Genomic DNA, 18,118 nt, shown 5'->3' with positions numbered 1-18,118 from the left:
GCCTCACTCAAACTAGGAAACAACTCAGTTTCCTGCTGTCAGCACTTGTGCTGTTCTCAAATAACACTTTCTTTTTGAATGCCTGAGGATATTTTTCACATTCCTGCCCCGAAACATAATGTCATGCAGGAAACGGGAAGAACTGGCAATCCTGCCAGGTACACTCCTGGGAGAAAAAGATGGGACTGCGAGCTCTTCCTTGTTTCCTGTCTGCCATTCTGTACTGAGTACATCAGGAGACAGGAATGTGAAGAGGTTCCACGTGCAGACTAAAAATTTATTCTAAAAATGAACACTAGCTTTCTTCTTGGAGGAATATGCTGCCCCCACCTGTATCAGAATTCTCATTAATACCAAAGGGGTCACTGTGATCCTCTGGTCCCGATGCCCGGAACTGTGACCCACTGTTACCCCTCTGCCTTAGCAAGTGTGAGAGCTTTGCCGATGCTAAACTGTGTGTCTGCTTCCTGACAGACTAGCCTCTCTGCGCTGCCAGAAAATTTTTTAGGACTCTGCCAGTCAAAACTTTGCCTTGTAGGTAACAGTCAATGAACCCCATCTCCTGAGATGTTGGATATCTCCCTGCAGTCCATCTCACTGGACGCTCACAGAAGTTATTAAGTTCACTGTCTTCAAAGAGACAAAGCACACACCAGCCTGTCAGGTTAGCTGAAAACTCACACTTCACTTTACTACACAGCACGCAGATAAATTTATTCTTGTTTCATTACAAAACTATTAACAAAGAACAGAGATTTAAGTGATACTAAGCAAGAGAAAGAGAGAGAGATTTGGTTATAAACAAAACAAAACAAAACACGCTTTCTAGTGACTAAAACTTAACATAAGCAAGTTAGAAAACTGCTTAGGTAAAGATTGTTTCTTACATCAGGTTACCAGCATCCCTAACCCTCCAGAACACGGGATCCAACTTTCACAGGCTCGGAGGCAGCTGTACCTATGTCCCATCAGTGAGGGATGCCAAAATGGAATTTTGCTTCTACTTATATTTTCCCAAAGTCATTGTTTTGTCACCAGAGTCAGGCTATTAATCACCAGCATGTCACTGGCTTTCATAAAAGACCTTGCTTGGCACACTTTTGTAATACTGCATACAATCAGTTGATTCAATTGCTTATTCTTTGGGGTTCAGGCCCCCTGTCCTCCCTCTGGGGTGTCTGGACCCTGATCATCACAGTCACAAGAGGCAGTATGTGAATCTTCTCAAAGATTCATTTCCAGTCTTTCCTTAGCCAGGATGCACACTGCACTGATTCTGTGGGCACCTAGGCTAATCTATACAATGCTCTGGCAAGAGGTGCTAATGAGTTGCCCATTTGGGGCCACTGATTCATAAGCACCCAGGATGAAACTCTTCATAGAAAGGATTAAAGACACCAGGCAGACACTGCCTTCAGCAAGGTGTTAACGGTATTGTGTGAATTAAGGCACTCTCCTACATCTGGGCTGTTGGACCTTTCTAAGCTTTTTTGTGAGTCTGCAAAGCAGTAGCACAAAAGGGAAGGGGGGGGCGGTTAATAACAGAGCCACTGTATCCAAACCATCTGGTCCAAGTGGAACTTTGGATTGGGGGTTCCCAGGTGTAGAGTTCAGGAAATGAGGGAGGAAAGGGGGCACACAATATTTTTTGTGAAGCCCGGAGACAAACAGATGCTCAAGGCAGCTCCTTCTTGGGACAGGGCAGTGGTAATGTGGCCTTTCCTGAGGTTACTTGCTTGGAGTTTGTTGCTAGTCTTCTTTGAAGCAAGACGACTTGTGCACATTTTGTAAATAAACAAACGTATACTAAGAAAATACCTGACTCTGTGCCATCAATTCCTGCTCCAAATGGGAATCTCACTCGCAAGGCCCTGAAATCTACTTCTTCAGCTTGGCAAAGGAACAGCAATGCATTATCTGAACAAGACTTCATAGCACACAACAGGAATAGAACTCAAGACCTGCTGTCACCAAAATACCAAATAGCCCTGACAATCAAACAAAAGAAGTCTCTCTCTCTCTCTCGCACGCATAGGCCAAACATTTCATCCAGCAGAGGCACACATGCACACTCAGTGCAGAGATTGCCACTGACCCTGGGCAGGTGCACAAGAGTGGAGGACAGAAGACACGAGAACTATTTTACAATGTGTACTAAAAATGCTTACAAGCTTTTGCAAGTTCTTCAGGACAGGGTCAGAGTCAGTGTGTTGTAATGCACATTTCCACAGGATTCTGCAGATGCTCTTATCGGAATACAAAATCTTTACAAGGGGGCCTCTACCTTTGGGCATGAAGATTGCTGCTGAAAAAACAACACCACCATTATCAGTTGATAACCCCTTGAACACTAGGAATAGCCTGGTCATGGAAACTGCAGTGCTGCTTTAATTACAGTGTCGTGGAGGTGGGATTAGTATCATTTGCTGAATCAGAGATGGCCTATATGTTCTGTGCTACTGTGGGAGAAAACTAGGTTTGAGTCTCAGGCTCTACTGCTACAGGTTGCTAGATTTTAGCTCTTCTTTAGGTTTATCTAGATGAGCAAAAGAGGTTGATATTAGTTTGAGGTGAGAGAATACAACTGTTTTTCTAATGTATGTAGATGCAGGTCACCTTCATTTAGTTTAACACCTAATCTCAGCCTCCTCTGCTAGCCTCAACAAACCCTTAGAACTTGATGGGATATTTGTGTTATTTTGGTTGAGAAACATGAAGAAACAAAAAACCCCTTCTACCATACAGCTTTTTGCCATTCCATAGCACTTGTTTACTAGTGAAAACCATTTAGTTCAGGCAGCAGCACAAGACTGTCTAGCTGGTCCAGAGCTAGATTCACCCAATTGAAATTATCCTTGGCACTAGGACATGGCTGTTTGTAGGTCCTAAAACGTTAATGAGATCATGAAAACATTCAGTGCTATTAACCGTGATGCATGAGGAGATTAAAAATACCATCTGTTCATTAGGACCTAGATGTGTTGGCTCTGGGAAATATTTAACCCACCCATTTCAGTTTAGTCTTTTAAAAACGGATTTTCAGGGGGGATTCTTCTAGTTAATGATGTAACGATTAACATCATAATACCTTGCTTTCCCAGGGAATATCTTGGAAGCAGCCTTGTAGAAAGCAATAACAGAATGTATGTGTGAGAAAGGGGAAAGGAGGGAATGCTTTGTTAAAACACCAGTGTGTGTAAATTGTCTGAAATACCAACCAGACCAGGTGTGCTTCACAACAGGAACAGGGTAGAAACCACAAAAATGCCTTAAACACCAATAAATCAGACTATGGAGAGTGACTAACAGTGACACACAGGCAGAATATTAAGAGGGAAGAATTCCCTATTGCAGGCCAATAATGCAGATGTTTCATTATAATTGCATGCTTAGTAAATTGTATCCTAGCACCAGCTAGTGGCAAGAATTAATGGAGACATTATTATTTACAAGAAAAATAGGGAATATGTTTGTCACAAGAAAACTTCCTATCTTCCATCCTTTTAAACATATAGAATATTTTAAATAAAACCAAGGCTATGAAGTGGCCTCAAAGGTCTTGTCTATACTAGTTGTTTTGGAATCATAATTCTGCATAGGTGCAGCCCAACATGTGGCAACACTGGAAGAAACTCATGTGTTTTTTCCCATTCATTGTGCTATTTAATCTGCTCAGATCCAGACCTGTCATTACCCAACATTATTAGCTATACCAAGAGTTTAAGGCCTAGAGAGGTTGCTTTAATATTTTTATAACGTTCTCCCTTCCTTTGAGAGGTGAAGCTGGGAATGGGCAAGGCAATTAATTGTAGAGCATTGATTCAGACTCAGTCACCTCACTAGTGATGAGCTCACAGTCCTCTGGTGCCTGCTCCAACTCCCACAGTGCCTAGTTGGTTTTAGGAGAAGGCAGTCGCAAAGCCCTGGGAGATTGCTCTTATATGGGTCACCACCTGATATCACTCAGTGGAAAGACTTGGCACCTGCTGCCACACCTTTTGGCTGCTGATGGTTTAGCTTAGCCTTTCACCCTGACTGGTCAACAGAGTGAGTCAGGATCCAGTGCAGATCTCAATGTCAAGTTATTTGTACTATGGTAGCACTTGGAGGCCACAACTGAGTTTAGGGCCCCATTGTTTTAACTACTGTACATATAGTAAGAGTCCCTGCCCAAAAGAATTTACAATCTAAATATACTCCTCAGCTGCTACTGTCCCAGCCTGGCCTGATAGGTTTGTCTATGTAACTTCATATAATATATTACAAATGTGTGTGCCCCTGATGCCTATTTCTCTAGTCTTCTCTCCACAACTCAAAGCTGCCAGAGATAACAGCCATGGCACAGCCAGTCAGAAGTTTTGAAAGCTCGACAGTTCAAGCTGGGAGTGGATTTTACAAGCCAACATGCAAAATAATTTGAGGGACTTGAAATCTTAGCAAAACAAATAGGTGAAAATTTCTGCCAAAAAACAATTTACACCGATTTCACCTAGCCCTAATCTTTATCCCCATATCACAGATTATATAAATGATGTACAGAGAGGTGAAGTGACTTGATTAAAGTCTCTAAATGAGTCAGTGGAAGAGCCAGGAATAGAACCCTGTGTCCAAACTCTCCAACCTCTACTTAACTCACTAGACAAACTCAACCCACCCATAGTAGGCTGTAGTCCTACATCACATTTCCTCCCACTCATTCATACAATGCTATGATGTGTCTCCATGTGGAGGGTTATTAAAATGGACGAATAAAAAGACAGGAAATAAATAAAATAAAAAAAGGAAGGACAATGCTTAAAATAATCACATAAGAGTTATTTGCTTATTCCTATGCATACATTTATATTTATGTAAATTCAATCTTCACTTTGATAGTCTCCGTTTCCTTCTGTAAAGAAAAGGTATGAACTGCCAGGTAACAAAACACCTAAATCCCATTCTACCTGGATCTTTCTGGCTGAATAGAAAGACTCATTTAATTGATAATAAAATGTGGTTCAGTCAATATCCACTTTGCTGTTAAAACTCAGAACCCCACCTCTGCCTTCTGGATGTTATACTTAGTAGAGTCTTTGTTGAAACCTCTATTCAAAGCTTGTGCTGGTTATGGTATCTTTCCCCATAGGGGTAAGACCTTGTGGTGATTGTAAGTTTAGACAATGTCTTTCGGTTTGAACAAACTTCCTGATTGCTGCTCAGAACTGAGAGTGTTTCCTTTGATGGACCCAATCAAGTTTAATATTTAGGCTCTTTTGAGACAGACAACACTCCTAGCCTGGCTGGTGCGTAGGACCTTTGAAGCTGGCTGAATTAAAAAGTGGAACCTTCCCCGGAAGCAGGTAAAGGCAGGATGGGTACTTCTTCAGTTCTCTCATGCTTGATGTAGCTCAGTTTTCATCAGCAGTCTTAACAGAGTCCATTGGGTACACTTCAGAGCATTTGAAGTGGACGCTAGCAATCTAAACTGTTTAGAGAATTCTTTCACCTCACTGGCATTCAGAAAAATTCTATTTGAAAAGCATACAATATATAGAATTCAGGCCTAGTTTGAAAAATAAATCTCCCAATGCTTTTTGCCAAACAAGCAGTTAATTTGTGTCTTTATTGCTATTACCATGAGAAATTGCTAGCATTAGCCATAATAACAACACCCGGCACACTGTCTCCTATGTTTACCAAAACAAGCTGGAGTGGCACAGAGAAGTTTGATAATACAGACCTTGTTCCAATTAGCAAAAGAAAAACACATATCAACGTACCACAGGTCAAGTTATTTTCAAGGCTACTTCAGACTGTATAGCTCATAGATTCCTTCCTAGTGTTCCATATTTCATTTGCCTGCAGTTTTATTAGTTACTGTTCATATTAAGGTTCTGTAACACACATGGGGTAGGAGAGAAGGATCCTTAAAGTGTGATTATGGTTAGAAAAGTGATTATGTAAACAAGTCACCTTTTCAGTCATCACATCTTCTCCCTGCATTTATTCAGAGTCAGATCTGCTGACTCTTCTGAGAAAAAAAAATGTATTCCTGTTTGCACTGAATATAATATACGTGTGCATGCATGGATAAAACAGAGAGGGAACCACATTTTCTCCCTTTAAGAGAGAGCCAATTGAATTCTGTTCTTGTTTGTGCAACATATACATGATAGTTAACTAAGTTCTGAATGCAGAATTTTTCGTACGGTGCTGACGTACGGAAAGGATCCAGTTTGACTTTCAAATCCCAGGATGAGTGTGCTGGGCGGTCATTTACCAAAACAACCTCTTTATTTGTAAGCCAGTAAACAATGAACCCTGCAATGCTATCTAAGTCACTTGTTTCAATATAATCACATGTTAAACAAATTTTGAAAGCGACAAGAGGCTCATTCTGACAGGAGGCATTGCTAGTTTTCATTGAGCTGATAAAAAGAGGTGCGGAAATCAGAAACTTGGGGCTAAATATAGGGTTATTTTAACTACAGGCAACAAGAATGTGTGTGCTCTGTGTGGTTCATTCAAGTTGTTCTTTGGGAGAGGAGACTAATGTTTGTTCTATAGCTATATCACAAGGCTTTTTGACATAACTCAACTTTTTGTTGACAGTTTTGCATGCGTCTACAGCTAAATATGTCTCCCACAGATGTAGCCCCCCTCATTACATCATCTCCTCGAAAGACTTAAGTCCAAAGCTTACATACTTCCACTGACAAAACGCCAGGGTGGACACTGCTTTACCTGTGTCACCTCTGACAGTCCTCCAGCAACAGTCGCACAATGCCCTGTCCTCACGACAGTGACTGCTCTGATCACAATTTTGAACTCCAGTACCCAGGGGTCACAGATACTGGGAGTCTGTCCCCTCCTTTAACATCCTCAGAATGTTTTGGAATTGCCTTTTTCTGGTTGCCCGCCTTGACGTGCATACCTACTGACCCACCTTTGCGAGCAGCCAGCCATGACGGCTCAGTGTAGAGATAACAGAGCCATATTATGTTTATTTTTCCTTTCTCAAGCAAAATGCACAAAGGTTTTCAAGTGGAAAAAAAACCCACTAAGAGTATAATTTAAACAAACGAGCCTATCTATGTGGCTCTTTGGATTAAATGACAGATTTGCTAACTCTCACAATTTTATCACAAGGCTTACAATATTTGATATTTTTCTTAAAGCCCAAGCTCTGAGAGACACAGGTGATTACATGAGATGCTCAGCTTTCATTTAAAGTAAAAAATAAGTTTCTAGCCCTCATGGTTGCAGAATGAGAACAGGAACTCTAAGGGCAAGACCAGAAGGAAAATGAAACGAAACTGACATTTATTATTTTGTAAAATGCCATGACTTTTAAGCCAATCCCATGATTTTTGGTGGCCTGACTCATGATTTTGGAAGGCTTGGGGTTGACAATCCTAAAATCATGAAACACATAAATATGGCTTGCATGTTCGATATCACTCCTAGTCTGTGCCCGTAATCAGGTAAAGGTCTGAGGAATTTATTTATTTATTTACTGTTTGAAATAAAATGGAAATTGAATTGTATGTCTGCATGATTGCCACCAGATGGTGCTTATTTTCATAAACAGTAAATGCAGGAAAAAAGAAGAAAGCATTTCTTATATGTGAGTGGCCAGATTCATGAAAATGACTTCAAGTAGAAGCAAACATGTGGCTATCCCAAGAAAACCAACCAATGAAGCCAAACAGGCTGGCAGGCAACAGAGCCTAAAGGCATCCAGTCTGACATATTCTATGCCAAAGTTAAGCAGCCCAGTTAGGTTCAAAATGGCTGAATGATCAACCACGGAGAAAGAACACTGAGAGCTGAATCATTGATGGACCATGAAATACAAAAGACTGAGTCTTGTATTAAAATACCACAGAGGGAAGAGATCCTGAGTTAAGTGTTGCATGAGACAGTGAGGTTGCTACTGGAAACTCTTCTGTTTTAAGCTGTAATAACAGAGTTAATAAGGTGTCATGTTCACTGTCTGTTTTCGGTTTGTTTTTTGTTGTTGTTTTTTCCTTAATGCTGCAGACCTGCTAACTTTCACACATTCAGCATGAGACTCACTCGGTTCAGGTTGAGTCTGAAGTCTTTTTTTTTTTTTTAAACTTTTTTTAAAGTTCCTCACTCTTGTGAGAAAGGATTTTATGATTTGTTTTGACAAGACATTTATTATCTCATATTGCTCATTTAAATGATTGCAGCTTGAGGGCCCTGATAATGCACGAAGGAACTGTACTTCACTTATACATATTTTAGTAGCTCACAGTAAACATAGGTTTCAAGTAAGTAGAAGCACCTGGCTGATGATATTAAATTGTCGTGCATAAAGATGAAAGTATGGCCTCTACTATTTTTTGTCTTCTGTAAGTAAATCTGTAATGTCACTTCTGGATTGCAAATGCCTTGGTTCACAGAAGGAACTCCAATTTACCCAGTGTCAATACCTTTGTTATTGCAGTTATGAAATTAACCCATTATTTCCAGAGACAAATGTGGCTTTTGAATTCTGATGAAGGTTCTCTCTTGTGTTGGAGTCTATAACTTTGAAAATGTACTGTCCACTGCAGAGTTTGCAGAAGCCCCCTTTCGTATGCTAATAAGACTTTGACAGCAAGAGGAGTTGAGTCTCATCAAAGTTTTTTCTTGGGTGATATTTCTTCCCCTTCAAGGTAAACACAGACTCAAGAGCTAGTATTCTACCTGAGAAAAGCACCAGTTATTGCAACCGCATCAGACCTTTGGTTTTCAGGAGGTTTTCATGCAGCCTACCATGTATTTTATGTGGTCATCATAATTGTTTAAATAAAAAACTGTTTTAAATGCCAGCCAGTAACAAGCGAATATATCCCTCATTTTCTACATTTACTATATTTACAGTTTACTGAATTAAAGCAGCAAATGGTAAGAAATACTAGAAAGATTTAGGCAATCTGGAGGAGAGTCAGAAAACAGCAACAAAAACATGAAGGGGCTGATCTAATTTACAAGGAAAGATTAAATTTACGTTAGGAACGTTTTTGAAAATTTGCACCAGTGAGGTATTTATACCCGTGCAAATTTCTCTAATGTCCCCAGACCTAAATATTTATAGCCTGATTAAATCAAATACAAATAAAAAGTTCTTGTAGTCTCTCATTAGCTTTTAAGGATATGAACACCAAGGAGGAGAAGAACTGTTTTGGGTCTAGTGAGCTGTAAGTAGGAGTAATGGGATAAAACAAGGAAAAGGTAAATACAAGCTGAAAAGTTTTGTAACAGTGAGGTCACTAAAGATTTCCTTTTCCCAAGGAAAGTGGTGGAATCCCTATGATCTGACACACATAATATTGACAAAGCACCGTTTATCTGTCTCAGGTATTTCTAAAATTGCCTGTTACTAGGATATCTAAGTGCTGACACTATACATTAAGGAATACAACTGGCTGAATAATTCAAAAAATAATAGGTGAATATTTACACAGGTAAAAGAGGTGAGTTCAGTTCATTTGGTTTTGGTACTGGGATAGTCTGTCTCCTTTTCTTACTTGGCTGAGCACAGAGTAAGGGATCCCACCCTATTCAGTTCACCAAGATCTTGGACCTGAATACCTCATTCAGAGCACAATTCCTGCTCTCCCAATATTCCCTGATGTGAGCAAATAGACTGTGAGAGGACGGGACCTTGGCTTTACCCCTCCCTCACCTTACTCATTGGCTACAGTAGCTGGCCAGGTAGAAGAACTTTCTGCCCCACCAACCCTGGAGCAAGAGGGAAGGTAATCAAGGAATTGTGACATAATTCAGTCCTTAAGCCAAGCAGTTACGTATGGCTCCTGCCTAAAGGCTCAGACTGGCCCATCCATATGACCCAATCAGCAATATGACGATTTCAGCAATAAAACATACAGTATCTTCTAAAAACTGTAATAAAAACCAATGGTCACAGATGAACTTTCAATTTGTGAGTGACAGAAATGAATACCTTTTTCTAATGCTCACCATTGCTTCTGTTAAGGGCTCATTCTTTGTAAAATGCATTAAATATCTCAATTAATTTTTTTTAATTTTAATGTAATTAAAATTTAAATAATACTAAAAAAGGGCAAAACCAAAAGCCTGGATCCAAATCCACTGATCTTTGGATTTGATCAAAATCTGAACTCGGATTGAAGTTTTGCAAATGACTTCTGTATATAGAATGGATCAGTCAACAAAAACCTAGAGCTGAATACAGAACCTTGGACTCTTTAAAATCTGGATCCAAATTCTGCAGCTTTAGTCCATCTCTGGTTTTAAAAAGTAAGTTATGTGGCTACAAACAGCATTGGTCATTTTAAAATCATGTTGTTTTCCTTGCTGTAGTTTAGAAACTGCACAGATTATGTTTTATTACATTTCATTGTGATCCCCAAACTCACTTTAAATAAAGATTTTAGTTTAGAAATAATTTGGCTAATACTCTCTCTCTCACTTTTTGAAAGGACTGTGAAGGCCTTTCAAATGAACAACTGAAAACATTAGGCTTAGATGAGAATATATGCCCACTTGTGAAAGAGAACAGATGGACTGCAGACAGCCTACCAGTACATTGGTGCATCTACCGTCAAGAAGCAGACCACACAATGATACCAACCTCTTAGTAATGTTTAATTGGAAGAGTAAGACTATATCAGTCATCCCATTGCTAACATGCTAGAGGTATTAATTATCTAAAGTGCTGATGCAGTGACAGCTTCTGATGAAGAAAGTTTTATACTGAAAGATCCTTTTTTTCTTCCCCTTGAAAATGTGTATGTAACCCCAATTAATGATTATTGCAGTTCTGCATATGTATTCAAAGGCTAATGATATCTAGTGCTTTATATCTTCAAAGTACTTTACAAACATGAACTAATTAATCTTCAAAACAAACTTGGGAGGTAGCCTACGTAACATCCTCTCATTTTAGAGAGGGAAACTAGCACAGAGGTCAAATGATTTTCCCAAGCCAAAGAAAGAATTATAGTTTGACAGTTCCTGGGTCCTGAAAACACTAACTCATACCTTTGTCTATTTCCCTGACAGCTAATGAAATCCTATCTATTATCAACAAACCATCTTAAGAGCTTTGGAGGGAACTATTATTGTATTTGAGTTTTTTCTGTTCATGTGATCTCTGCTGCCTACTTCAGTGTTCTATTCTTGTTTCTTAAATAGCATAAGAAATATTTATTTTTGTAAAGATGAACACTTTAATAAAGTTGACTTTGTGTTAAAACAAAGCGCTATTTTCTTCTTCAGAAGCAATGCTACTAGTGATTTGGAATTAAGATATATATTCGTGCACATGAATGTATCTAAACAGAGTTTCATAGCACGTCTAATATTAAATACCTAAATGGGTAAAAAGAAAAATGACTGTAGGTCATTGCTTTAGATGCAAGCATAAAGCTAATTTCAATGAAAAAAAAAAAAGCACAAAATACCCCAAACAGTTCTATAATATAACAAACTACCCAACAAAACCTGACTGCTTCTCCAATACATAAACTAAGCCTACATTTTATTTTAAAAAGTGTGTATGGCTCTCTTGCTTTTTTATAGGGAGACAATTTCCCAGAATTCCCACTCACCTGTTTCCTTATACCAATATCCCAAGCTTTAGATTCCAGTTTAGGACTACATTTCCCATGATGACTTTTAGTCAAGTATCCTCCAATCAGCTACAAGCTAGGTCTTTAAATCAGGCTTCTATGGGGGTGGTTCCTCCCTTAAAAAGGAAGGAAGGTTGAATCACTTCCAATATATGAAAAAAAGTTTTCTCCTTCTCTTCTCACAAATGGGTGAGTAAACACAGATCCATAGATAATAAGCATTGTAACAAAACTAACAGGGTTTAAAGTCTTATGGAAAAAATATTATTTTGCATTTAGTGCTATAGTTATGCATGGTGCTTTAGAGGTGAATAAATAGTCAAGATCCCCTATCCCATGGAGTTCGTAATCTAAATTAGACCAGAACATAAAATGCCAGCATCTGGGATATAAGGAGTGAGAGAGGAGTGAAAATGGAGTGAGGAATTCTGCTGTTAGGGCAGCATATATTTTTAAACATGAATGAAAATCTACTTTCATATGGGTAAGTATAATATGTAAAGGTAATATGTTGTATTTTGCATGAGGATAATTAGTAATTACTTAAAGAAACCTTAATTCTAAATTAACTTTTTTGTGGGTGGGAGGATTTGTGTGTGCCAGCCATGTTCCCTCCCTTCCCCATTTGCCTTCATCCCTTCTAACATAACAAGTCTCCAGTTTCTCATTAGCATTGAGGCTTGGTTTCTATTAGAAAACTTGCATCGGTGGAATTAAATTGATTAGTAGTACCAGTGTAAACCCTTAATATAGATGCACTTTAAGATTTTTCATTTATGCTTAAACCAATTTAGTGTACTATAGTAAGCTAGAACAGTTTAAGCATGTCTATGTTGATGGTTTGCTGCTGGTGTAACTAGATTAGTTTTAAATTGGTTTTGTTACACTGGTGCACATTTTCTAATGTAGACAGATCTTGAGTATTCCAGGTGTGAAAAGTGGCTGATCGACCTTCTAAAAAAAAAAGAGGAGAGAAACAAGTATAGTAATACATTTACATTTAAACAGAGCCCCTTTCTTTCCAAAGTGCTTAACACACTATGAACATATAAATCCACAGAAATGCATCCACCTCTGGGTATAAGCGAGGTAGGGATCACCATAATAATGGAGGAAAAATTTTGGCCAGGACACTGGAGCATGCTCCTACTCTTACAAAAATGAGTCATGGAGGCTGAGGTTTTCAAAGCAGTACAAAGGAGTTAGCCATATATCTTCCACGATAGAAAAAAAAATCCTTTGCACTGACTTTAAAATCTCAACAAAGGAGCTTTAATGTCCATGAGGCAGAAAGGGCCTTAGTTATCAAGACTGTCCCTTGCAGACTACAAGGAAACTGAGTTTATCTGTCTTGAGAGAAGGGCTGAGAAGACCCTGCTGGGATTTGAATGTCTGGTTCTGAAGAATCTTGCCATTACAAATCCGAATTTAGCTTATCTTGTCCCAAGAGCTTTATAGGGTCTACCTTATAAAAAGGTTTCAGAGTAACAGCCGTGTTAGTCTATATTTGCAAAAAGAAAAGGAGTACTTGTGGCACCTTAGAGACTAACCAATTTATTTGAGCATAAGCTTTCGTGAGCTTATAAAAAGGATAGCTCATAATCAAGAATGTTTATTTTGAAAATACTTGTCTGTGTATATTCTGTACAGTCTTTGAATTTACCAGACACCCAGCCTGAAGTAACTACAAAATCTAAAGGGGGAAAGGGCATCAGTGATGAGCAAGGAGATGCCTTGGTGAGCTACTCTGCCACCCAACTTCTGGGAAAGGTCCTGGGATTTCTGACAGGGTGCTGTCCCTGAACATTGATCAGGACTTCATTTCTGAATCAGTCTCTGGCTAGCAGGAGTTAAATTTGAAACTCTACTCACCTCTCTGCTGGAAGGGAGAAGGAGTTTTCTGCCTCCCTTCCTACATCCAGGATTTCCTTGCCTGCTACAAGGATGGAGGAATGGGTTTTGTTACTTTCTGTCCCTCAATGATTCCTAGTTATTAGGAGGGAGAAATGATCTGTTCTTGTTATACTCCTCTCCTTCTCCAATTTTGTGTTCTTGGGACTTCCTCCATGAATAACTCCAGGACCTGCTTCAGCTACCTGTAGTTTCGACAAGCAGCTGCAGTGAGAAATGAACATTATTCTTGACTGTTTCAGTGCTGACCACAGGGTTCTGATTGCTGAAGAGCAGCTGTGAATCTGGCTTTTGTCCTGGTAATTTCACTCTGCTGTTGCCTGGCATAGCTATGGACAACAGAGGCACAGGAGTTGTTTGGCTTCAGACTCTGCACTCTTTAAAGTTGAAAGGTTTCAGAGTAGCAGCCGTGTTAGTCTGTATTCACAAAAAGAAAAGGAGTACTAGTGGCACCTTAGAGACTAACCAATTTATTCACGAAAGCTTATGCGCAAATAAATTGGTTAGTATCTAAGGTGCCACTAGTACTCCTTTTTTTTTTAAAGTTGAAAGGTTATCTTTGCAACCATAAGTGTTAGAAATTGAATGGGTTATTTTAAATTAAGCAAAAATTGTCAAGTTAGGCAATTTTTCCTTGCTTGCTCGGGAAAGTTTCCAACTCACCATGTGGAACAGTATTCTTCAAACCAGATATTTTATAGTTTGTATTGATACTTTGCCCATATTTATCAGTAGTTTTACTCCATCTTTTTATATACATGCACAATTTGAAATCAAATCAAACTACAAAAATACCATTCTGCATTTTAGATCTCTAAACCATAAACAGTCTGGTAATATCAACCCGCTCCATCCCCAATTGTGTTTAACAGAAGAATCCTTCCCCATTTATGTTATGAATGGCACATTCTCCTCTTGTCTATGGAAGAGGGAAGAAAATCAGGCCACCTAATTCTATGTATATAGAATTTCAAGTTCAAATCCTTATAGTCAGACTATACAAAGAGAGACCCTATTATACGCAATGATACATACGCATAAATGTATCAAGAGATGAGCCTACTCTGGTTTTTCATTAAATACCTGCTCAGAAACTACAGTGAGAAGATGTTTGTTGCTACAGGACATCACAATATGTTTGCTGTTTCAAAAGGACACTAAAATTTCACATTAGGTCCCAACAAGTCAGGAATTTCACCATCACCCTCCCTTTCTACACCTGCCAAATCTTACTTTTTGGGAGTAGGGAGGTCTCTCAAACCTGTGCCCCCGATGATGAAGTGTTTCTCTGACATTTAACATCTCCATTCATTCCAACTAGTTTCTGACAGCCCCTGAGCTCAATCAGCTTGATGAGTGAGAAGAACTCCCTTGTGGAGCTGAACTACTGAAGGGAGAGAAACAAGAAAGGGCTAAGAAGGGAGAAGAATGTGCTCTTGGGGGTGGGGGTTAATTATGGAGGTGAGCACCTGCAACTGATTTGTCAGGAGGGATATTGAGGGAGGGGGAAGAGTCAGAGTTTGGGTGTCTTGGGAAATGGGGCCTTTTGAACTGGTCATAAAATGGGAATTATATTTTTAAAACTGAAGAAATTGTCCTCCCTTTTCATCACAAAATTTCAATGTTTCCTCACCTCTACTTTGAGGGTACTGAGCCATGGAGGAAGGGGGTCAAGGTTGAAGTTTTGGGAGTCTTGAGAGTTTGGGAACAAGTAGGGAGTGGGCAGAGGAGCGGGTTGGGGGTTTGGGGAAGTGACTGGGGAGGGGGCAGAGGCAGGGCATGGGGAAGGAGTTTGGGACTGAGTAAGGAGGGGGCAGAGGTGGGTTGGTGGAGTAGGGAAGGGTTATGGGGAGTGGCCAGCGGTGAGTTTGGGAGGGAATAGGGAGGGGGGGCACAAGCAGGTTTGGGGAGAAGGCAGAGGTAGTTTGGGGAGGAGGGAGAGGACAGAGGCAGGGTTGGGGGGAGTCGGGAAGGGTTTCAAGGGAGGGGGCAGAGGTGGATTTGAGGCAATAGGGAGGGGGCACAGGCAGGTTTGGAGTGGGAAGGGGGTAGAGAGTTTGGGGGAGGGGTTGGGGCAGGGGGCAGAGGCAGGTTTGGGGGGCTGGGGTGAGCGTGTGGAGGGGGCAGAGACCGGTTCGGGAGGGTTGGGGGGAGTGTGGGAAGGGGGCTGGGGCAGTGGGGAGGGGGCAGAGACCGGTTTGGGAGGGTTGGGGGGAGTGTGTGGAGGGGGCAGAGGCAGGTTTGGGGGGAGTGGGAAGGGGGCTGGGGCAGTGGGGAGGGGGCAGAGTTTGGGGGAGGGGGCTGGGGCAGGGGGGAAGGGGCAGAGACCGGTTTGGGGAGCGGACTGGGGAGGGTGGAGGGGGCAGAGGCGGGTCGGGGTGACCCGCAGGAGACCCGGGCGATGGCTGGGGGCGGACTCAGGGGGGCACTGGCTCGGGGTTCCCTGCTGGGGAGGGGGGCCCGTTCCTCAGCGCCCCCCTCCTCTCGACGTCACTTCCGAGGCCGGAGACAAAATGGCGTCCGGCTGGTGCCGGAGCCTGGGGCTGCTCCGGGCCACTTAGAGCCGAGCCGGGCCGGCCGCAGGGGCAGGTGGCGGCGGCGGCGCAGGTAAGACGGACCCGGCGGCGCTGCGAACAGACGCCGCCGCTGCAGGGGGGACTTGGGTCCCGGGCTAGGAGCCTCCGCACAGGGCCGCTGGGGGCGCCCTACCCGCAGCCGGGGGACGGGCCCTGGGGGGAGCCCGGGGACCGCCCTGCGGTGGGAGGGGCGGTCAGGTGGGTCCCTGAGGGCAGCGCCGTGGAGCCGGCTCCATGGGATGCCCCTCGCCGGGGCTGGTAGATGGGGGCTGTCGGAGGGCTCCGGAGAGGGGCGGGGGAGTTCAGGCTGTGGGGAGTAAAGGCCCCCCTCAGCCGTGAACCCCAACGTTGTGCCTTGGGGGAGGCGAGCAGGGCTCCTGGGGACACCCCCCCCTGCCCAGGGTGCTGGAGGAGGGGGCCAGGGACAGAGCCCTGACGGGCTGGGGGCCAGCGAAGGGAGTATTGTGCACATGGGGAGCAATGCAGGGTGGGAATCCGTTGGGAAAGGGGGGCCGCACCCATCGAGGTCTGTTTAAAAATTTCTTCGCGGAATAATGTTTTTGCAGTGGTCTGGGGTGGGGGGTTCGGACACATATTGGAAATGCCCAAAACTAAGGAAAAACCTCCCAAATGCAATGAGATTCCCACTTGGCCAGTTGGAACGTGCAAAATAATATACCTCATTCAAACACACAATAATCTTGAGCCTACTCTGTCATCAGAAGCCATGACAATTGATGAGCCTTGCAGCTCATCTCAAGACCAAGAATCCAAGCTCTGTTTGACCAGGGAGAAATGAATTCCAGCGTCAAAGGCCTGGTCTGATCATAAAAATTAGATTGACCTAGCTACGTTGGTCCAGGGTGTGAAAATCTTCATGCACTGTGAGATGTAGTTGGGTTGACCAGACCATCACTGTAGATGCTGCTAAACTGGTTGACGAATGAATCCATCAACCTAGCTACCACCTTTTGGAGGGTTGGATTAACTACGTTGATGGAAGGGTTTTCCATTGGAGCAGGAAGCATGTACACTATGGTGCTACAGTGACACAGCTGCAGCACCATGGCTGTGGCTGCCATGGTATAGATGTACACAGACTCCTCGCTGAAAAGACCCTCTAACAGGGTCTCTTGCACAAACCAGAGAGCTCTTGCTTGAAGGTGGAGCAGTATCACTGGGGAAAGAGATGGTTCTTCAGGTAGCCTCAGACACAAAACACTTAGGGCTGTGTAGATCAAAACTCCAGTTTCAGACTGATTGGAAATCAGTGCAGGACATGGAGTGCTGGTATGATGAAATGTTCTCTTTGCAAAGTACTGTGGATAGTCACATTCTCACTAAAGTTTCCCAATGATCTTAAAAACTGTAAAGTGTACTGCAGGACTTTGATTTTGAGGGACAAAGAAAATGTCAAACTCTTTCATCAGTAGCAGAAGGGAAAAAAGCTGCTTTTGTCAGTCACTACCTGAGCATCCAAATGCAGCAGAGAATTTAATAACCTCCGTATTCTGAAATTGAGTAATAAACAGAATATATGCTTCTCCTCTCTAGTGGAGCTGCTAACATTTCTCCAATTTTTTCTCCCAACTTACCCACATTCTCTGTCTTGATTGAGCTACCAGCTCTCTCATACAACTCCTGTTCTTGGCTAGTAATCCATCTCACTAGCTGAATCAGAGAGGATGGAGATGGTAGAGTAAAGTGTTGTCAACAGTTCATACTAACCTCTTCACACACCCTGCAAAGTCTAATGTTTACATGGTCTTCTCATTAAAATTTTCAAACTGTCACCACCACTGGTGTACCTCTACAAGTGCGAGCACTAGTATAGACTGGCCTACAGCAACACCTGCGCTCTCTAGACTTGCTCTGTGCAGGTGAGATGACAGTGGTTAAAACACTGGCAGCGGGTCAACATTAGCACTCCCACTGTTGCTGCTACAAACGGAATTGCTGACAGCAGTGGTGGGCAATTTTAAGAAACAAAAGATCCCTCAGACACTCTGAATAGTAGGTGTGACA

General features: G+C 42.0%; 1 protein-coding gene across 4 annotated transcripts in view; it reads left to right on the top strand.

Moving 5' to 3' along the window:
- The first annotated feature begins 15,997 nt into the window (after nucleotides 1-15,997).
- The window catches only part of PRDM2 (PR/SET domain 2), a 119,361-nt gene continuing 117,240 nt past the window's right edge, over nucleotides 15,998-18,118 (top strand). For all 4 annotated transcript variants that reach the window (XM_048824661.2, XM_048824660.2, XM_048824665.2 and 1 more), the window contains exon 1: nucleotides 15,998-16,124. The gene's annotated coding sequence lies outside the window, so the exon portion shown is untranslated. The remainder of the gene's footprint in view (nucleotides 16,125-18,118) is intronic.

This window comes from Caretta caretta, chromosome 18, assembly GCF_965140235.1.
Source record: "Caretta caretta isolate rCarCar2 chromosome 18, rCarCar1.hap1, whole genome shotgun sequence".
Lineage (NCBI taxonomy): Eukaryota > Metazoa > Chordata > Testudines > Cheloniidae > Caretta > Caretta caretta.
This window is presented reverse-complemented; position numbering and strand designations above follow the sequence as displayed.